This window comes from Mustela nivalis (genome assembly GCF_964662115.1).
Source record: "Mustela nivalis genome assembly, chromosome: 8".
Lineage (NCBI taxonomy): Eukaryota > Metazoa > Chordata > Mammalia > Carnivora > Mustelidae > Mustela > Mustela nivalis.
The window spans coordinates 3,127,689-3,147,149 of record NC_139027.1 but is presented as its reverse complement, the minus strand read 5'-3'; positions in this window follow the sequence as shown (position 1 = coordinate 3,147,149).

The window sequence follows — 19,461 nt, the reverse complement described above, 5'->3', positions numbered from 1 at the left end:
TGGAGAAGTGCAGGCCAGGAGCAGGCGTGTGGGACCGGCTAGTAGGGGTTGGCCCTGGGGGCAAGGTCACGGCAAGGACACAACATCCATTGGCTTTGCGGTCATTAGTCCAAGGTCCGCGTGGCTCCTGACACACAGTGGGGGAAGAGGAGAGCCCAGGGAAGGAAAGCCGCTTCCAGAGAGGGAGCAGGAGACACAAAAGCAGTAGCCGAGCCTGAGAAGAGCGGGAGAGAAGACAGTGGGTGGTTAGGAACGCGTAGTAGCAAGGGGGGCAGAAAGGAAATCTAACCCAGGGAAATTGGTTGAATGTTCACAGCAGACAAGAGAAGTGAGGATAAAGCACCTGTTGGGTTCAGATACACGGAGAAATCTCCAGGACTTTGGTGAAAGCAGGTCTGGCACAGGGAAAGAAGGGAGGCGCCGGGAGTAAGGGCCGCTGGAGAGAAAGGGGCACATGCTCTGGAAACCATTTTGAAATGTCAGTTGGACAGTTGCCATTAGAAGGAAGATGTCCCCTGTCTCAGCCTCTGAGCCACACTGGAACGGCACCTTGCTTGGGGAGCGTGACTTCGGAGTGACCACGTGCTCTAGGTCCCAGGAGGGAACTTGCAGAGACTCAGGCCAAAAACTAATTTGCATTTCAACTTGGGGTGCATCCCACAGGATTTCACATGGAACCTGGACTGTCAGAATCCCTTCTGGGCTCTGTTTCTATACTCCTAAACACACTGGTTTTCTCTGATTTTTAAATAATACAATGTCCTGATATTTCTCCACAAATCATGGACAGTAGTTTATGTTGCAATATTACTCAAGAACACCTCAATGGGGAGCTTCTGGTTTCAGTGCAAGAGTAACACGTCTGCCGAAGGCCGCCGGCGCTGACAGACGGACTCACTGTCGGAGGAGGAGAAGAACTGCCTGTCTTAGAGGCAAGACTGAGCCCGGCCGCTAGCAGGCAAATGGGCATTCCCTTTAATGGGATAGTGGCATCTGCCTTCTTTCTCCTGGTCATTTCTGTTCGTCCCCAAAGGCACGTAGCCTGTATAAGGCGTGAGGAGTAGAGTGCGGCTCTTTCCCAAAACTTGGTCTTTCGCAAAGCTTGAGAATTCACTAGAAGGGTCAGAGAAAGTATTTATGGACCCATATAGGATGTTCCCCAGAGAGTCAACAGCTGCTACCTGCCGCAGGTCCCTGGCTCTGGGGGATGACGCCCTCTGATAACAGCAGAAATTACCAGAACGGGTCCCTGCTGGTTCACCGGCACTCTGGAGCCACCACCGTCTGGAGAATGGGACGACTGCCCCCCACTCACCGATGAGGAGGCCAGGGCTCAGTCAGCCTGCACAGTCCCCAGAGCCCAGCGAATCTGATCCTCCAAACAGCCTGGCCAGCCAGGAATGCCTGTGCTCAGCTTTGCAGAGGCGACCTGACCACATCCTTTCTCAACCAAGTCAGAGCTCTCCCCGATGGACGCGTCCGTGCTCCCCTCTGCCGCCTCCGGATTAGTTTCTGCCAGTCGGTCTGCTACTGTATCTTCTCCTCCTCTGTGGACCCTTGACCTACAGCTCACTGATGAATGAATGAGTGAGTGAACTAAATGATTGAGTGAATTCGTTTTGAAATCAAGGTCACAAAATTCAGTAGGGGTAAGAATTTGGTGCAATTTCTTCACAGGGAAATGACCGGAGCCCTACGGAAAGGGCTTTCCTAAGGATGGTTGAAAAGCAGCACAAGGAAAGGCACATTTTTCTCAAGCAAACCCTCAAGCACTGCGGCACCAGCAGTAGACCTCGTGCTGCTGGGGAACGGCAGAGGACGACTTTGGGGACCTGCCGGCTTCAGACCGTGAGACGGAGAAAGCAGGGAACCTCCTTCGAATCTCCAAATCATGCTGATAGTTTTGTGCAGATTTGGCTCTCTCTTCGTGCCGGAAATCCATATGCCATACTGACTGGTGAATGTCAGCCAGTCTACAACGCTCGCAGAAAACGTGGGTTCTTCGCTTGAATGAATCTCAAGACCCCCTAAAATTTGTCAGGAAGGCAAAAATGGCATATCCTTTTTAAAGACACGATGTAAAGACTGCCTCTTCCTTCTCATCTCAAAATCGGCCGCCAGGACAGCAAAGTGCCCCAGGGGCCACATTTCTATTACAGGGACAAAGTCGTCCCGAGGAAGTGTTTACGGGGTGACTTTTTGCTGGCCTTCGTGTGGGCAGATGTGATGGGAGAAGCAGTGCTGAGCTGTGAAGTCTGAGAAATGGGCCGTGAGCTGCATGGTCCCAGGTCTGCGAGCCTGCAGGCCCCGCAGGGTCCGTGCGGCTGACTCCGTGCCGTGCATGAGCCCCCGAGCCCACAGACCCAGCTGCCTGGAAGTGAATGCTCCTGCCACGGAAAACTCTCGGTCTTACCGGCAGGCACGGCTCGCGCGGTTGTACCTCCAGGTGAGCGGTAACCCGGGTCGCTCTGGCGCGGACACCCCTTCAACAAAGATGTTACAGGTTTCCTCCCTCCCTCTGGTTTTTATCGCGATGACGTTTCACCGTTTCCACAAAAAGCGAACAGATGCCTGGATTGTTTCTGCAAAGTAGCCGCTGTCTCATGCCCAGAAGAGGAAAGACTGCATGGATCCAGCTTCCGTTCCCTGGGAGTTCCCCGGAGACGCAGCCATCGACGCCCCGAAGAGAAATGGCTTTTCAAGGAGGCTGGTTAAAACCCCGCGTGCACACGCAGGACGTAAGCAAAGAGCACGCTCGCTGAGCTGCGGGCATTTTCTTCTGTCACTTCGGTTGTCCTGGCCAAGGTTTGGGCAGCCCTGATGAAATGCCCCTGAGGCTCCGTCCTGGCTTTTTGCGAGAAAGCGGGAGGCCCACTGTGGTCCTCCCACACTCGGGAAGGCCCCGAGTGAGCTGGTGGAGGAGACGGTTCTGTTCCCATTCCCCAGGACAGCGGCCGGCATCCCCCAGAGCCCGCGGCCTGCAGCAGGCACCGGGTCCCACTTGCCTTTGTACGAGCGGAGCCGTGGGGGCGCCGGGCTGCCGCGGTCTGGGGAAGTGTCCGGCGTTCGGTTTGGGCTCGGGTCCTGCTGTCGGTCATGGGACGGAGGCTCGCGTCAGGCTCTGCCCTCGGTGGGGCGTCTGCTTGAGATTCCCCTCTCCTTCGCCCTCCGCGCCTCCCACTTGTGTGCTCGCTCTCGCTGGCTCTCTCTCCCTAAAATAAATAAATCTGAGAGAGAAGGAGCGAGCGTCGAGCTGCAGCAGGGCGCCCTCCTCCTGCAGAGCAGGGAGAACAGAGCCTGCTGGCCGGGGCCCACGGCGGAGTATTCTGAAGCCCCAGGTGCAGGCTGGATGTCAGGCTGCAATCGAAATGAGGGCGGCTGACAGAAAAGGGAGCCTCTCTGATGGTTACAGAAGCACCGGCAGCTTGCTGGGGACCAGCTTGCTGCTTGGGCTTCATGGGAACCCCCTCTCAGCCCCTCCTACAGTCTTGAGCTCCATGGAAGGCTTGCAGGGACTTCTCTGTCCTTACAGGATTATATATTTTTTCTCTCTCTTTTCCCATCCCTGCTTACATAGGCTCCCCCTTGTCTCCCAGATCAAGCCATTCCTGAATGTGCCATCAGTTCCAGCCCATCATTCCAGGCTCATCCCCTTCTTTCCTCTGTGCCTGAGCCACACAGAGCCAGCACATCCCCAAAGCTCATTGCTTGGGCACCTGCATTTCTGTTGGCCTGAGCACAGAGGTCCTTTATGCTTTGTTTCCCTGGAGAACTCCTTGTCTTTTGAGGACAGGACACCACCTCCCTGTGTCAGTTTGCTGCAGTAACAAAGCATCACAGAGAGGGCGATTGATGGCAGAAACGTATTGTCTCAGAGCCCTGGAAGCTGGACGCGTATAATGTCTCAGGACTGGTTCCTGGAGGCCGTGAAGGAAACGCCGTCCGCGTCTCTCTCAGCTTCCGGGGATTTGCTGGAAAGCTTTGATGTTCTTCGTCTTCTTGGCATTTCTGCCGTCAAATCTGCATTCTCCCTGCGTGTGTCTGCATCCAAATTTCCCCACTTTTTAGGGACACCAGTCATATTGGATTAGAGCCCCCCCACCCCCAAAGATCTCATCTTAGCCAAACATCTACAGAGACCCTGTTTCCAAATGATGTCTCAGGTCAGGTCCTGGAGGGTTAAGACTTGGATATAAAGTTTTGGGGAACACTGTCCACAGATCTCCCCTTTACTGCTTCATGCCCTGTACCCTCCCAGCCACTGGGCCCAGGCACACCTCCATGGGCCCCCACGGCCTTTTCACTTTCTGATCCCTGCTCCCACTGTCGGGGCCCTTGCGGGAGGAGCATGGAGGACATCCTTCTGGGTCGCCACATCACAGGGCCTCAGAGTAGGGGCGGAAAAGACAAGCGGTCGTTGAACCAACAAGTTGCTTTGAGTTAGCGTCCCCTCCCTTCTGGGTCTGTAAGTTCCTTTGGGGCAGGTCCCTAACCTGTGCTTCTGTCCCCTGTCCCAGGGTGCTGGCAGCCACGGGCTCTGTGGGAAGGCTGAGATGACCACGTTGTGCCATCGACAGGCCCGGGCCGTGCGCGGTCCACTGCCAGCTTGCCCGTGAGGACCCTGCCGAGGGAACTGGGCAGAAGGTCTCAGAACCAGACAGAGGCCTGATTTCTCCCCAAGTCAACTTGCTCCTGAGAAAAGAATTTTCCTTTCTGCAGCTTCTCATTAAGTGCTCTTGGCATCTGAGAGCCCACAGTTGGTATTTCTCTAAACACATTTGTGTTGCTAATCTCTTGACCTTGATGTGAATCTCTGAGCAAACATTTTTAGCATTTAAACAAAAGTAGTGCCTGTCACTAATTTTCGACCAACCCCGCATTGTAAAGCATGCAAGTTTGGGAGAGAAAGAGTTTCCTGGCTCACTTGGGCCCGTGGTCTGTTTCCAACAAGCTCTGGTCTCAAGTTTCCAGGTGTGCTTAGGAGCTTTAAAGGGCAAACATCCTGCGCTTTATCCTAAGGCTACACCTTCTAATTGGTGTAGACACAACACAAAGGAAGCAAATGCCTTCCTTATCTAGCCCGGGAGATGTCACAAATGTGCCCTTCCCGCTGCCTCCTGCACTGGCCTAATTGCTGGTTAGGGATCTTCCTTCCTGGTCCCCCAAGCCTGGCTCTCCCGTCTGCTGGGTTCAAACCTTCCTCCCGCTCCAAGCCCTCGCAGGAGGACAAAACAGGCCCTGGGGAGGTGGAAAAGTGGCTGAGCTTTAACTGCATTGTGGTCGTTGCTTCTACACAACAGCTTTTTTGGTGTGTGGAATAATTAACATAACGCAACATTCACTCTTTTGAAATCTACAATCCCGTGGTTTGCGGGGACTTTTGCAAACACCAGCACCGTCTCCTGCTAGAATGCTTTCATCACCCAAAGAAACCCCGTCCCCATTAGCAGTCACCCCCCATCCCTGTCCCTGGCAACCACTAATCTACTTTCTGTTTCTGTGGATAAAGAGGAAGATTAGCTTGAGGGATTGGCTTGTATATTTAATGCTTTGCTCAGTAAACAAGGACAAAATACAAAGACTCAACAGTTTAATTTTCTAGGGAACTCATTCTATGCCATTGAAAGAGAAATTGTGACTTTTCATTAGGACTGATGGATTTATCGAATTCCCACTCCCGAAGGATAGGCCGGGGGGAACGGGGTGTCAGGGTGTCAGGGTGTCAGGGAACGCCGACAGTCCCTCCTTGGTCTCTCCTGGTGTGCTGCGGGCTCCTGTGAGCCCAAGGCCATTGGTTGCGGCCAGAAAGGCCCCTGGTGGTCGGTCCTTTAGAGAGGGCAGTGTTCACGGAGCACGAGGAAGCTCCACGGGTCTGCGGGGTGGCTCTGGGGGAACAGTGCTCAGTTCCTCCCCTGAACCATCCAAAGGTTCATTTCCCAGGGATAACAGAGTTTTTTGGGGGGAGCACCGTCCCGAGGTGAGCTGGGGGCCAAGACTGAATTTCCAGTGTCTTTGGGCCCTCACAGCCCAGCTCTGAGCAGAATCAGATCAGTAACCGAATAGACACTTTCTGATGATCACGTTGGCACATAAAAATCATAAAGCACCGTGGTCTGGGGAGATTGCAGCCGCTCACAAACACCTACGGAGCCGGGTCCCTGAGGCCAGGGTTCTCGCTATTGTCGGAGGCTCTGCTGAGAGCTTGGTGCGCACCGTTTGCTCATGTCCTACAGTAACCCAAAGAAGCGGGAATACCCTTATCCCCTCTTCACCCCCAAGGACACCGAGAAATTTTAAATGTGGGATAAGGAGGAAAAGGCACTCTTGACTGGGAGCAGGGCTGTCACCCAGGAAGGCAGGCCACCCACTGACTTGGCCGGGAAGGGGTACCAGGGCAGCTGACCCTTGCCCAGGGGAAGGGCCGGAGGGAGGAGGCATAGGAGGGCACTGGAAGGCGGGAGCAGTGAGTGGCAGAGCCAGAATCCTGGCTGCGATCTGTCGCCCACCGAGGCCTTCACGCTCAGCTCCCATGGCTGGGGCGGGGGGGGGGGGCAACTGCACGTCCTACCTGTGTCCCTCACCCTGCTGTCCCCTGTCCCCTGTCTGGCCATCAGTAGTCCGTTCACTGCTGAGGGCCACGCTCAGGGTGTTGGGAGCTGTGGGAGAGAAAGTGGGATAATTGTGGTTGGTTTTTGAGACGATCTTACCGGGCAGTCTATGTAATTATTAATGTTAAAAGACTTAAAAGAACACAATTACTGATACAAAATCACCACCTGTAAGTGTACTCTTCCCTAAAATGTTGAACTTGAGTCCGTTCAAGCTTTCAGTAGCTGTGGCAAAGCAACGCGATGGGACACCCCGCAGGGCGGGAACGGGTCCCCACTCAAGGAGACAGAGGGACAAGCAAGGTTGGGTAGGGGACGCGGCGTTGCACAAACTCTGGGAAACGTTGTGGAGACAAATGGAGGAAAACAGGCGGCCTTGTGACAAAAGTTTAGTTCTTCCTTTTGAAGCTCTGTGCGTGCATTTCAGGACCATGAAGAATGTGTTTAAAACTGTGACCCACACGGCGTGGGTGGTGGCAGGAGAGCGAGGTGCTGGCAGGTAACCCACGAGGCTCACGCTGGGCCTGGAAGGGCGAGGAGGCCTCAGGGGTGGGTGGGGAGAGCTTCGGCTGTGCCGTGGGTTACCGTGGGGGGCTGCTGGCTGGAGCGCTAAGTGCCCTTGAACGCAGCTCAACAGAGATCCACTGTGCCCTGCACTGTGTGTGCACAAGGCATTTAGGAAAGGGCTGAGCCCAGAGGAGCAGAGAAAATGTTGCTGGTGACTCCTGAGCAGACCTGTCATTTCCTGTCCACAGAATCACTGCTCCAGACAAAAAAGGGCCATGGAGCCCAGCGGATAAAGGCACAAGTTTTCCAGTCGGAAGGCCTGGATTTGAATCTCACCCCTGTTATCCACTGGCCAAGACATCTTAGATGAGTCACTTAACTTCACGCCTCAGTTTATTTAATATGAGCGCAGGTGAGAGGGGCACCACTTATGTCACCGGGCGGCTGTGCCAAATGGTGGGTTTGTGTAAACCTTAGAACGGTCCCTGGCACGTTGTAAATTCTAAGGCCATTTGTCAATGCCTTGGATTTTAAAATAATGAAGAATGCCACACATGATCTGTGTCAAGTTCATTTAAATACTGAAAGAGGTTAAGCAATGTATGTATAATGGTTAACTCTGGACAGAAGAATCACATAAATTCTTAAAAGAATTTTAACCTTTTTCTTTTTTTTTTAAGATTTTTATTTATTTATTTTTAAGATTTTTTATTTATTTATTTGACAGACAAGAGATCACAAGTAGGCAGAGAGACAGGCAGGCCGGGGCGGGGGTGGGGTGGGAAGCAGGTTCCCTGCTGAGCAGAGAGCCCTATGCGGGACTCGATCCCAGGACCCTGAGATCATGACCTGAGCTGAAAGCAGAGGCTTAGCCCACTGAGCCACCCAGGTGCCCCAACCTTTTTTAATTTTTTTTCAGTGTTTATATTTTCCCAATTTGTTGCCATTAATAAGCGGGACTTCTACGAGAACAAAGCAATGCCAAAGATCATTGGGTCTTGGGCTGTAAGGAACGATCTAGTCTTTGTTTATATAGTATTAAAAGGCTTAGAACGAATTGGGCATCTCTGGTTTCCTCTGGACCTCCAGGCACCCTGTCCTACCCCCGTGACGACAGAGCAGGTGGTGAGTGAAGGATCCGACAAGCGCGTTGCTGTTCCGGGGTCTCGGCCTCAGTCTCAGAGTGGGCCCATTTGGCCAAAGATCTCCCTTTGCTTCTTATTTGCAGTGAAAAAACACAGAAATGCAATTTGCAGACATCTGTAGTGAGATTTCAAAGCCACTGGCAGGTAGAGGCGATATGCTAAAATGTCCAGGAGCCCCTGGGATTCCTAAGCCTTCTGCAAGATTAGTGTTTTGGAGGAAGTCAGCCCGAAGGCCCTGCCCCATGCCCTCTGCTTTCTTATGCATGCCTGCTCGCTAAGTCTGAAAACCATGACAAAGCAGGAGAGCTTTGGCCGGCCAGGGGTCCTCCGGGCTGATTCAAATGCCTCCGACCCAGTTTTCAGTCTCGGAATGCCTGCAAGATGTAGAGAAAGTGCCCTAGGCTACATGATGGCAAAGGCTCTAAGCCGGGCTCTGGTGGGTCCCTCAGGAGCCACAGTTTTTGTCCCTTTCTCAACATCTTCTCACCTCTAACGCCATAGCACTGTCCTGAGATCACTGCTCTCAGATCCGCCCCGGTTCCTTAGCGGAGATGCAAGAAAAGGACTTGGTTAATGATTGGAAGCTCATCCACCGGGGGCCCTGACCCCCACGCGGGCGAAGCCGGAGCCGTCATCCCTGCCGATGGTGGTCGTGGAGCCCAGCTCCGCTCAGGGACCCAATACCCCAGCGCTGCCTGCGGGGCAAGGCCACTGCACTGCCCTCCGTTTCCCTGCAAGTTTTACCGATCTGACATTCTTTTTCCCCAGCGTGGTTGCTTTCCATTTCTGCATTCGGTGCCTGACCGTCCCCTCCACGTCTTGAACAGAGAAATCCTCTGGATGTTTATGAAGGAAAAATGCTTCAAAATAGCCCAGGATGGAAGACCTCTGGGAGTGGGGGGAACACAATTGTGAGAGTTAAAAATATCAACACAAAAGACTTTAAAATGGGGTGTGTGTGGAGAGATGACCATAACTCCTTCTCTTCCCAGTCGCTGGAATGCCCTTTACTGCTCTTGGTGGAGCAGGAGAATGACCTCAGCCACTCTGTTGAAGCACGGAAAATGTGCCGTCCCCACCCCTGCAGGGCCTGGGCCAGCCCACGCGGAGCACACGGGGAGGCCAGGGAGAAAGACTCCGTGTATCTGAGTACCTCTTCCTTGCAGGAATCACCGACATCTCTTCCGAGGGCTGCATCAAGGCCTGGGGTCAGAGTGGTGAGAAAAACCAGCCCTTGGCAGCAGGGACGGTGGGCCGCGTTTCTCTGACTAAGTGCTTTGTCTTCTCTGATCCCCAGGGGAACCTGTTGAGAGGGGGCGCTCATTCCCTTTTCAGAGATGAGGAAACTGAGGCAGAAGGGGACTAAGTCACCTACACTACGCTAAGTAGTGTAGCCCGAATGCAAACTCAGATTCACCTTCCTGGGCCCGGCCCTGGAGCTCGCAGTCCCTGCACAGGAGTAACCGGAGATCAGGAGGTCGGGGCCCAGAGCAGCTCTCCATCTGCTGGGCCCTGCAGAGAGAGCTTGTGCTTGAGAGGAGCAGAATCCAGGCCTCCCCAAACTCAGGATAATACAAGGCACACACAAACACACACTTGCCGGGCTGCACCGACTGGGACAATAGCACCACTTTAAAAAAAGAAAAAGAAGGTTCATGCTGCTTGTTAGTAACGGTTGGCTACAACCTACCTGTAGGTACCTGTAGGACACACAAGTTTAGACAGAGGAGCAGAAGGGGCTTCACCCAGAGAGACCCGTGGATCCAACGTAACAAACATTTGCTGAGCGCCAACCCTCTGACAGGCCTGGGGTGAGGTGCAGGGAACGCTAGATTAATGAGACAGGGGCTTGGCCTCCCCAAAGCTGGGTAAACAGAAGGGCCAGGAGCCCAGCAGTCCAAGTGAGCGGTTGTATAAACACATAAACACAAGTGATAAACGCAGGGGGGCAAAGTCCAAGAGTTAACACTCCCTCCAAAGGGCAAGCAGGTTGGTCACCGAGGTCAGCAGGAAATGCTCTGGGGTTGAGCCATCCCCTGAGCACCCAGGAGGTGGCTTGCACAAAACCCTAGGGTGGGGAGCTTTGAGGGCCAAGAGCCCCTGGGCTTGGGCCTCCCCTTGTGTCCAGACGCAGGTGCCCTCAGGACAGAACAGGCGGGAGGACCTCACTGAGCCCCAGGCCTTGCCGGGCGGACATCACACCCAGGCCAGGCGGGCAGCCTCCCCCTACACCAGCCAGACACCACAACTTCCCTGCCACACTCAGAAGCGGATTTTAAGGTGCTCTTCTCAGTGCTGACCTAACTGGCTCATCTCAGCTGTGAGTTTACGCTTAAGGATGCCTTCTGGCTGTTTCACGAGCATCTGTGCTGCCTGAGGGAGAGCGCAGGGGAGGAGGCAAGGGCTCTGGGCCAGAGACTCCTGATTACACTGATGCCCTTTCGCGCCCAGTTCCGTCAGGCGGAATACTTAGCCTCTCTGTGCCTTGGTTTCCTTACCAGTAAGGTGGGCACATCTCATCACACCCACGGAAGAACGTCATGGAGCAACACGAGGTAATGGACGTAAAGAATGACTTCGAATGACTAGCCTGTCGGGGTAGTCAAGATATATTCTAGTATAATAGGTATATTCTAGTAAACATATCTAATAGATCTAGGATATATTTTTCTAATTGTAAATGTAATACATATAGTTACATACATGAGTCTAAATTCATTTGACCTAAACAACAAATCATTTATTTTAAAGTGATAATTGTCTCTTAACTAATGATGTCACCTTTAATATATTTTCCCCCCTTTGGGACTTTCAAATTCTACATAAATTAAGTGATTTGATTCACTGTACCCCTAAACGTAAAATTACCTTGTCTGTCTGGCTTCAAATATGCTATGGGTACCAATGATTAAAAAATATGTAGGGGCACCTGGGTGGCTCAGTGGGTTAAGCCTCTGCCTTCAGATCAGGTCATGATCTCAGGGTCTTGGGATTGAGCCCCACATCTCATCGGGTTCTCTGCTCAGCAGGGAGCCTGTTTCCTCCTCTCTCTCTGCCTGCCTCTCTGCCTACTTGTGATCTCTGTCTGTCAAATAAATAAATAAAATCTTAAAAAAATATGTAATAGAAAATTCCATATACCCATAAAAATAGAATACAATGAGCCCATGTTTCCATGATCCCATTTTGATAATCAATAATTCATGGCCATTGTGTTCATTAACAACTGATCTACCGGATTTTTTAAGCAAAGCCCAGACATCATAACATGCCAACAATTTTGTGAACTTATGATTATGCTAATACAGAAGAACTTTGTAGTCAGTGACTTTCCCGAATTAATCTATGGTACACTTCATTGGTAAAGCACAGATTAGATAAAACACAGTTTCCTATCCTTCCACGGAGCTGGATCACTAATAGAGCCTCCATTAATCAATAATGAATTTATTAATAGTAGTAATGAGGACTATGAAATTTTTGAGTGTCTCTTCCAACACTGGTCTACACCAAAGATCTTCGAAGAAAATAAGACTTATGTGGGTGAACTATTTTGCCCAATCTGAAAAAAAAAAAAACAACAACAACAAAAAACAAAAACTGATAAATAGAGATCTGATCTTAGGTCTGTAGAAATTCAAGAGTTTACAACCACCCCACTGGGAAAACTTCTATTGAGATGACACTTTTACCTGAACAGGTCTGTATGTGTGTCTTGATAATACTTTAAAATGTTCATCAAAGTACTGAATTAACACCTTGAAGCCTCACCACAGGTTCCATTTAATTAGACATTAACTTTGACTGTCTTCAGAGTAGAATTGTTATTTAAAAAAATGTGAAAAAGGAGCATAAGCAGCCACTTCCTGGCTTTTGGCTGTGAAGGTTAGATCCCTGTGCGTGTGTGTGTGTGTGCGTGTGTGTGTGTGTGTGTGCGTGTGTGTGTGTGTGTATGTGTGTGTGCGCGCGCTGCTGAGGTTCTGGGCGTCACCCCCCGGCCACTAAGCCCCTCACTCGCTCCCTGCTCATCCCCAGACCCTGGCCCCACCATCCAGGCTGACGCCGGCAAGCTGCAGAAGGCCACCCTAGAAACCAGCGAGGCGTGGAGAGCCACGGAGAGGCAGAGCCGGGCAGAGCGACCGGGGGCACCGCCAGCATCCCGGACATAAACCCCCACCTTATCAAGACTTTATCAAAGGTGGCAACTGGCCTTCCTTTGCACGTGGCTGACGACGCCGCCTGACTTGGAAGGTCCAGGTGACCGGAGGGCTCCCCCACTCCCAGGGCCAACAGCGTCCACTCAAAACCTCCAGCCAGTGAGGACGCGCACGTGCTGGGAAACGGCCCACGCGGCCCGGCGCAGCTTCCTGCGGAAATCGTATCCTCTGGCCGTGGAAACCAGCTCTTCACTGTAATTTACACAAAACCCTGAAGTAAATAAACATCTATTTGACTAAATTGACCCAATTGTCTAATAGTAAGTTTCTGCCACTGGGCCAAGCAGAGGCTTGCTGGAGAAATTGTGTTCAGTTTGGGGGGAAAGAAAAAAAAAGAAAATGATCGTGTTTTCATGGAAACAAATGGCCTAAACCATCTTACCTGCTTATTAGTATTACGTGATGTAGGTTTTAATCACCACGTTTCATTTTATGAAATAGAAATTATCTAAACAATGTGTTAATTGTGTATGTTTTGCGGCAAATACTCGCAGCTTTGGACCTCCTGGGCAGAGACTCACACCTGCCGAGCCCCCGCAGCACCTGCGGCCCCGTGACTAAGTGTCGGCCAATGACATGCAGGGACATGTGACTTCCCCCTCCCGCGGCCAGTGCCTCTGCTCCTGCCCAGACTCCCGGAGCTGTTTCCGGGTTCCCGTCCCCAAGTGGGGAGGCCAGGGTCCTGGAGTGACGTGTGGGGCAGGGCCCCTGGATGATGTGACTACGGGGAAATGAATTATGGGGTTTTCAGCCACTGAGAGTGTGGGCTTTTTGTTCCTTTTATTTTGCTTGTTTCTGTGTGTGTGTTCTTTGTTTTGTCTTCACAAAGTAACTTAGGTGATCCTGACGATTTGGGTAATTTTTCTTAGTAACAGAAAGTCCTTACTTCATTGGCTATTTCCTGAACATCCTGTGCTGTAGGGGTGAAAACTCATCCAGAAGAAACAGAGCTGTTTCTCGCATTCACTCCACCTAACCTTGTAGAAAAATAGAGAAACGTTTGAAATGAACTGACCTGGAGTCCTGTGCTTTAGGAACTGCCGCTTTATGTCCACAGGAAAGAGAAACACCCGTGGGAATGCACGTTCAGGTAATAGGGGAGGATTAGTGATGCCCTTCCTGCCGCCACGTTCTCACTGAGTGACCCCTGTGCTTGTGGTGAAGACCCAGCCCTTCTCCGGATGATGTCAAGTTTGGGGTGGAGGCAGTAATGGGAGGGCACCGTCCTACCCAGCCACCGCCACCCCTCTTGGGTGCATTTTCCTCTGGAGTGTGTACAGGTCGTGCCTGCAGACATTCCGGCTGTCTCGGCAGAGGGAGCTCCTCTGAGGACGGGGGGAAGGGGCCAGGGCACAGCAGTGCCGGTGGGAGAAAGGGCGGCTTTCCATCGCTGGGCCGCACTGTCCTTCAGCCTTGGGTCTTCACCCGCTTCCTGGCTAGGGCCAGCAACGTGACTTGATGGGTTTGCTGTCGTGCACACATGGCCAGTCTCTGCATAGCAGGTGTCTGCTCTTCCAAAGCTGGAAGCTCGTCCGAGGGAAACACCAGCTACAGCACACTTGGAGGGGTGTCCTGGGGTCCAGCCTTCCCCATCCTGATTAATCACAAAGTGGGTCCTCCTTGGTTTCCTAAAAATGTCCCTGACCTTCTGATGAGTCTTCTTGCAAGAGTCGTAGCCTAATTGCGGATGTACTCCCTGTGTACAGATACTAGCTACTACTTCTGTGGGGTTTGGGACAGACAGGAGGTCCGGAGTCGGGCACACGGAACTGGAACTGTGCCGTCTTCAGTACCGGGGACACACGCAGCGGTAAACTTACCCGTTCGCCGCGCAGCTGCTGGGGGGCCTGAGCAACGGCCCCGGGCATGGGAGGGGCTTCAACAATGGAAATTCACCATCTCCTAGCTCTGGAGGCCAGAAGCCCAAGATCAAGGCTGTTGGCAGGGTTGGTTCCTTCCGGGATTGGGATGGAGAGGCTGTTCCAGCCTCTGTCTGGGCTTTGAGTGGCTTTTGCTTGTGGTCTTCATCTTCCCATGGCACTCATTCTGTGCCTGTGTCTGTGTCCAAATGCCCTCTTTTATGAGGACACCAGTCATATTGGATTAGGGATTCACCCTCTTCCACTATAACCCTGTCTTAACTAATCACATCTGCAATGACCCTATTTCAAAATAAGGTCGTATTCTGAGGTACGTCTTACAGGTTAATCCAACACATTAGGATTTCAACATACCAGTTTATTCCCGGGGGGTGGGGACACATTTCAACCCATAATACAGATGTTGCTTATGTCAGAAATTGCAATTTAGGGAATGCTGAGAGGCATTTTATACATCTGTATGTCATCATCATAAGTCAGTTAGAAGGAAAACAATAAACTTTACTCTTTTCCAATACCTTTTTTTTTTTCTCCTTTTCATCATCTGAGGTTATGGTTTGATTACAGACTAAATCTTAACCCAACCTAAAGGGGCAGCTCCGGGCAACTGATTAAGGACCAGGTAGGTAATTCATGGGCAAAACTTCTGGAAACAGGGAAAGACATTCATCAGGAGGGGCAGGAAGTGGGATCAGGGCACAGTGTAGGCGGCAACAGCCCCAGGGACAGAGCCAAGTCTAGCCCGTAGCGAGTGCATCCTTGTGAGCTTGGCCGTGGGAAGCAGAAGGAGCCCAGGGTTCGCTAGAGAAGCTTCGGGCATGAGCTCTGGCATGGTTATGTACACTCTGGGCTAAGTTGCAGGAGCTTCTAGTCTGAAAAAGTGGGACGCTGATTCTAGCTCTGTTTTGCATCACAGGTGGGTTCTACTAAAAATACGGAAACATATAGAAGAGTGCCATCACACGTGACAGGGCTGCGGTCACATCGGGCCTTCGGACAAGGACCAAGACACACTGACGCTGTTCCCCACATTTTGTACTCAGTCAGGGGTCCGAGTGGTGGATGTAATAAATGAATGAGTGCTTCTGGAACAACTGTCGACATCTTCATAGGGACACAATTTGTGTGTCTATTGGCTTCATTGCCTAGACAATTTTTCTTTCCTGCCACCTGTGTCTGTGTACGCTAACATTGTTCCCCTTACCCTTCGCCAGGCCCTTTGATACGTACGTGGACGTAGAAGTGATTACAGACACAGGCAGATTTTTTCATGGAAGCCTCTCGAAAGCTCGGTGGCCTCAACCAACCACCGTTGACCTAGCCTGTGGCTGGGCACATCAGCCGTTCAGCCTGGGCTCAGCTGGATGATTTTTATTTGTTGTTTTAAGATCTTACGTATCTGAGAGAGAGCGAGAGAGAACATGACTGCAGGGAAGGGAAGAGGGAGAGAGAGAAGCAGCTCTGAGGATGAGGAGTTTCATCCCAGCACCCTGGGACCAAGACCTGAGCTGAAGGCAGACACTTAACTGGCTGAGCCACCCAGTCAGGCGCCCCTCAGCTGGACGGTTTTTCTGATCTCTCCTGGGCTCCATCGCAGGTCTGCCAGGGTCCTGGGTCCGCTGTACATCAGCCTCTGTGAGCCTGGCTGGGCTCTTGTCTGTGTGCGGCCTCAGACAGGACGGCGGGGCTCCCTCCTCTTACGTGCGCCCCATCTTAGCTCGGTGAGCTCTGGGTTTGCTCAGGCATTCTTGGGTGCAGGCAGAGCCGCACGGGGCCTTGGAGGCCCGGCTCTCGGCACAGTATAATTTCCACTGCATGCCACTGGCCAATGCAAGGCACTGATTAGCCCAGGCAAAGGGGTCGTAAAATAGACTCCATCTCACACAGGATGGCAAGTCGTCCCCCCAGGACTGGCTGGGTCCTAGGCTCCACCCACAGCGCTCCTTCCAGTGCGTTTCACTTGAACTGCCCACCCCCTCTCCCGCGGAAACAAAGGGACCCCGGGCGCGGGCAGGGTGGAGCGGCCTGACCTTGGGAGAAGCCCCAGCCTGTTCCGAAGGCCAACCTGCCTGCTGGGTCTGGAACCCTAAGGGGCAGAAATGGAACCACACGGCTGACTGCTGGGATGCTCGTTATCAGTCTGGGGACACTGCTCGATAAAATCATCAAAATGCTGTATAATCATCGGTTTACGTGCACAGTCATCTGCATGCATGTCCAAGGGCACCTCGCTCGCCAGCCTTGTGGGGAATAATCGTTCTTGCCAGCAAATCTTCCAGCAACTTAAGACGACACTTTTTGCTTTAAAGTAGCTCAAAAACAAGGGAAACTGGCGGATAGAGTTTCTTAAGACAGGGAATGCATTCCTGTGATTTCTTCTCGGGCACAGAGGGGTCCCTGCGGCTCTCCAGGCCTACTGCGGCCTGGCTGTGTGTCTCACAGGGAGTCAAGGTGAGAGCCTGCTCTGGGGGTTGAAATGAATTAGGTCCTGAATACAAAGACAAACTCAGAGTAGTGTCTCAGCTTTAGCGTGGAGACACTTCGCATCTCCAGGACTGGGGGCGATCAAGGGGCCCCTCCCGAGGGATGACGGGGGCCGCACGAAGTTCTCTGAAGCTCTGTCCTTGGGTTCTCCTGTCCGCCTTTGACATTTCTCCCTTCTCTGCCTCAGGGCCTGTGGCTGGGGTCACCCACCTTCCCCACCGGGCCCCGCCTCCTAACCTGTCCTTTCCGGTCTGGAAAATGTCCCTCTCCCTCCTCCTGGAGCACGGAGGCTCCCACCTCAGAGTCTGCGGCCTGACGACCAGCCTGAAGGCCCTAGGGCTGGCGCCGGGAGCCGGCTCCCGGAGGTGGGCGTGCGGCCCTCACACCCAGCCCGCTTTCCTCCTGGCTTCACACGGGGCCTTTCCCAGCACCTGCTTTTTACAGAGAACACGTCACCCACCCAGAGATGAACAGGGTCTCCTCAGGGGATTGCCGGGGGTGCAGAACTGCAATATAAAACCAATTTCGACGAACAGGGGTTTGCGGACGGGCCGCTGGCTCCTAGAGGGAGTGAAGCCCCGGGGTGGGGCTAGAGGTCCACCTGTGCCCCACCTCGGAATTTCTCTTCGTAAAGGTAACCCTCAGACTATTGTCGGAGCCTCATAAAGAACACCTGTCCTCCCCCAGATAAACCGCACTTTTCATTTATCCTTTTTTATTCCTGTTGCCCCCCACCCCCGATATGGTTACGAACTAAATCAGTGCTTTGATCAATCATACGTGAAACAGAATGGGTCAAGTACGAAGTGTAGGAGCGAGCGTAGGTGAGCCCCACGGCCACTGGCGGGGGCACAGGGGCTTCCCAGGGCTGGCCGAGGTGGAGCCCCTAGGATCAACATCACCAAATCGTTCTGGGAGAGTCTCTTGGAGGAGAAATGTTTTAAAAGACCTCTCTGGGGGCACCTGGGTGGCTCAGTTGGTTGAGCATCCGATTCTTGGTTCTGGTCAGGTCATGATCTTAGGGTCGTGGGCTCGAGCCCTGCATTGGGCTCCGTGCTGGGTGGGGAGTCTGCTCCAGATTCTCTCTCTCTCCCTCCCCCCCCCAGGCCTTGCACTCTCTCTTTTGCATGAGATCTCTCTCTCTAAAATAAATACTTCTTTCATGTCTAGCAACAGGGAAAAGGTTAATTAAATCATAGTATAAGCATATTTTGTTAATCTTTTGATATCATTCTTGAAAAAATCAATATCAAAAGCTTATGCTATGATATTAGGTGAGAAAAAGCAATAGATACCAATGAATATTTATTTTATTGTAGCGAGTTCTGTTCAATAGCATGCCTGCGTGTGCGGGTGCGTTTGCGTGTGTTCGGAGACTAAGAACTCCTCCATCTTTACGGAGCTGATGCTGGGGGTACTGTGTGTGCTTTCGGTTTTCTATTGCATGGGTTCCTGTATTTCAAAACCTTTATAATGTATGCATACAAAAGGTACCAAAAGAAATTTGTTTATATAATTCTATTTGTCTCCTTCCAACCCACGTGAAATAATAAAAGGGTTTCATGGGAGGCTTCCAGTGCCAGACTAGACAGAAAGAAGAGATGCCAAGTTCTTTTTTTTTTTTTTTTGAATATTTTATTTATTTATTTGAGAGTGAGAGAGCACAAGCAGGGTGAAGAAGCAGAGGGAGAGGGAGAAGCAGACGCCCCGCTGAGCAGGGAGTCTGACCTGGGACTCGATCCCAGGATGCTGAGATCATGACCTGAGCCGAAGGCAGAGGCTGAACCGACTGAGCCCCCCAGCCTTTCCCTCCCTGCCCCCAAGTTCCTTTTACAGAGTCAGAATAAAACTGGCCCAAAATACTGGCAAGTGAGAGCGTGATTACCCTAGTCTCCTGGATGGGTGTGGGTACACATACACAAGTGGCCGTGTGTGGCGTCCCTGTCTGTCCTCTTGGCTTCTCCTGTGTCAGACCCTCTTCCTGTTGTACCAAGTTCCCCACCTGCCACACGTCACTGTCTCTCACTGGCGAAGCTAAAAAAGACCAAGACGCGTGTTCCCAGCCAGCTAGATGCACCTCTTCTGAACTTGGAGTCAGAGGTGTGGAGAAATCCCCGTGGTGGCAGTGATGTCGGGCTTCTGGAGGCGTCACGGGCGTGGGGACAGTGTAAGTGACCCTTACTGAGTGCTGATAGATGATGGGGGCTGAGAAAACGCGTTTTCCTGAAGCAGCCCAGAATGCCCCTCTGGGTGGCTTCTGTGGTCTGGCTTTGGAGCAAGGTGCTGACTGACTCTTAGCCTTCCTTGTTTCTCTGTTCCTAAACCCGGTTCTAGAGCCTTCCAGAAGAAGCTGTTGTCAGTCACGTGTTTTCTGTTTGTTAACCAGAGTGGATTCCTACTGCTTGCACCTAAGAGCTCTGGCTGCTAGGGATATTTGGTACATGACAGTGCATATGGTGTAGTCCCAAATGTGACCTTGAAAAGCACACGAGCTTATAGCTCTGAAAATATTACAGATACACTGTACAGGAGGGCTACCAGCCTAGATGATAAAGAAATACACTTACAACATTCTGTTTAGGAAGCCTGAGTCCATTAGTGAACTCTACTAATAGGTCAA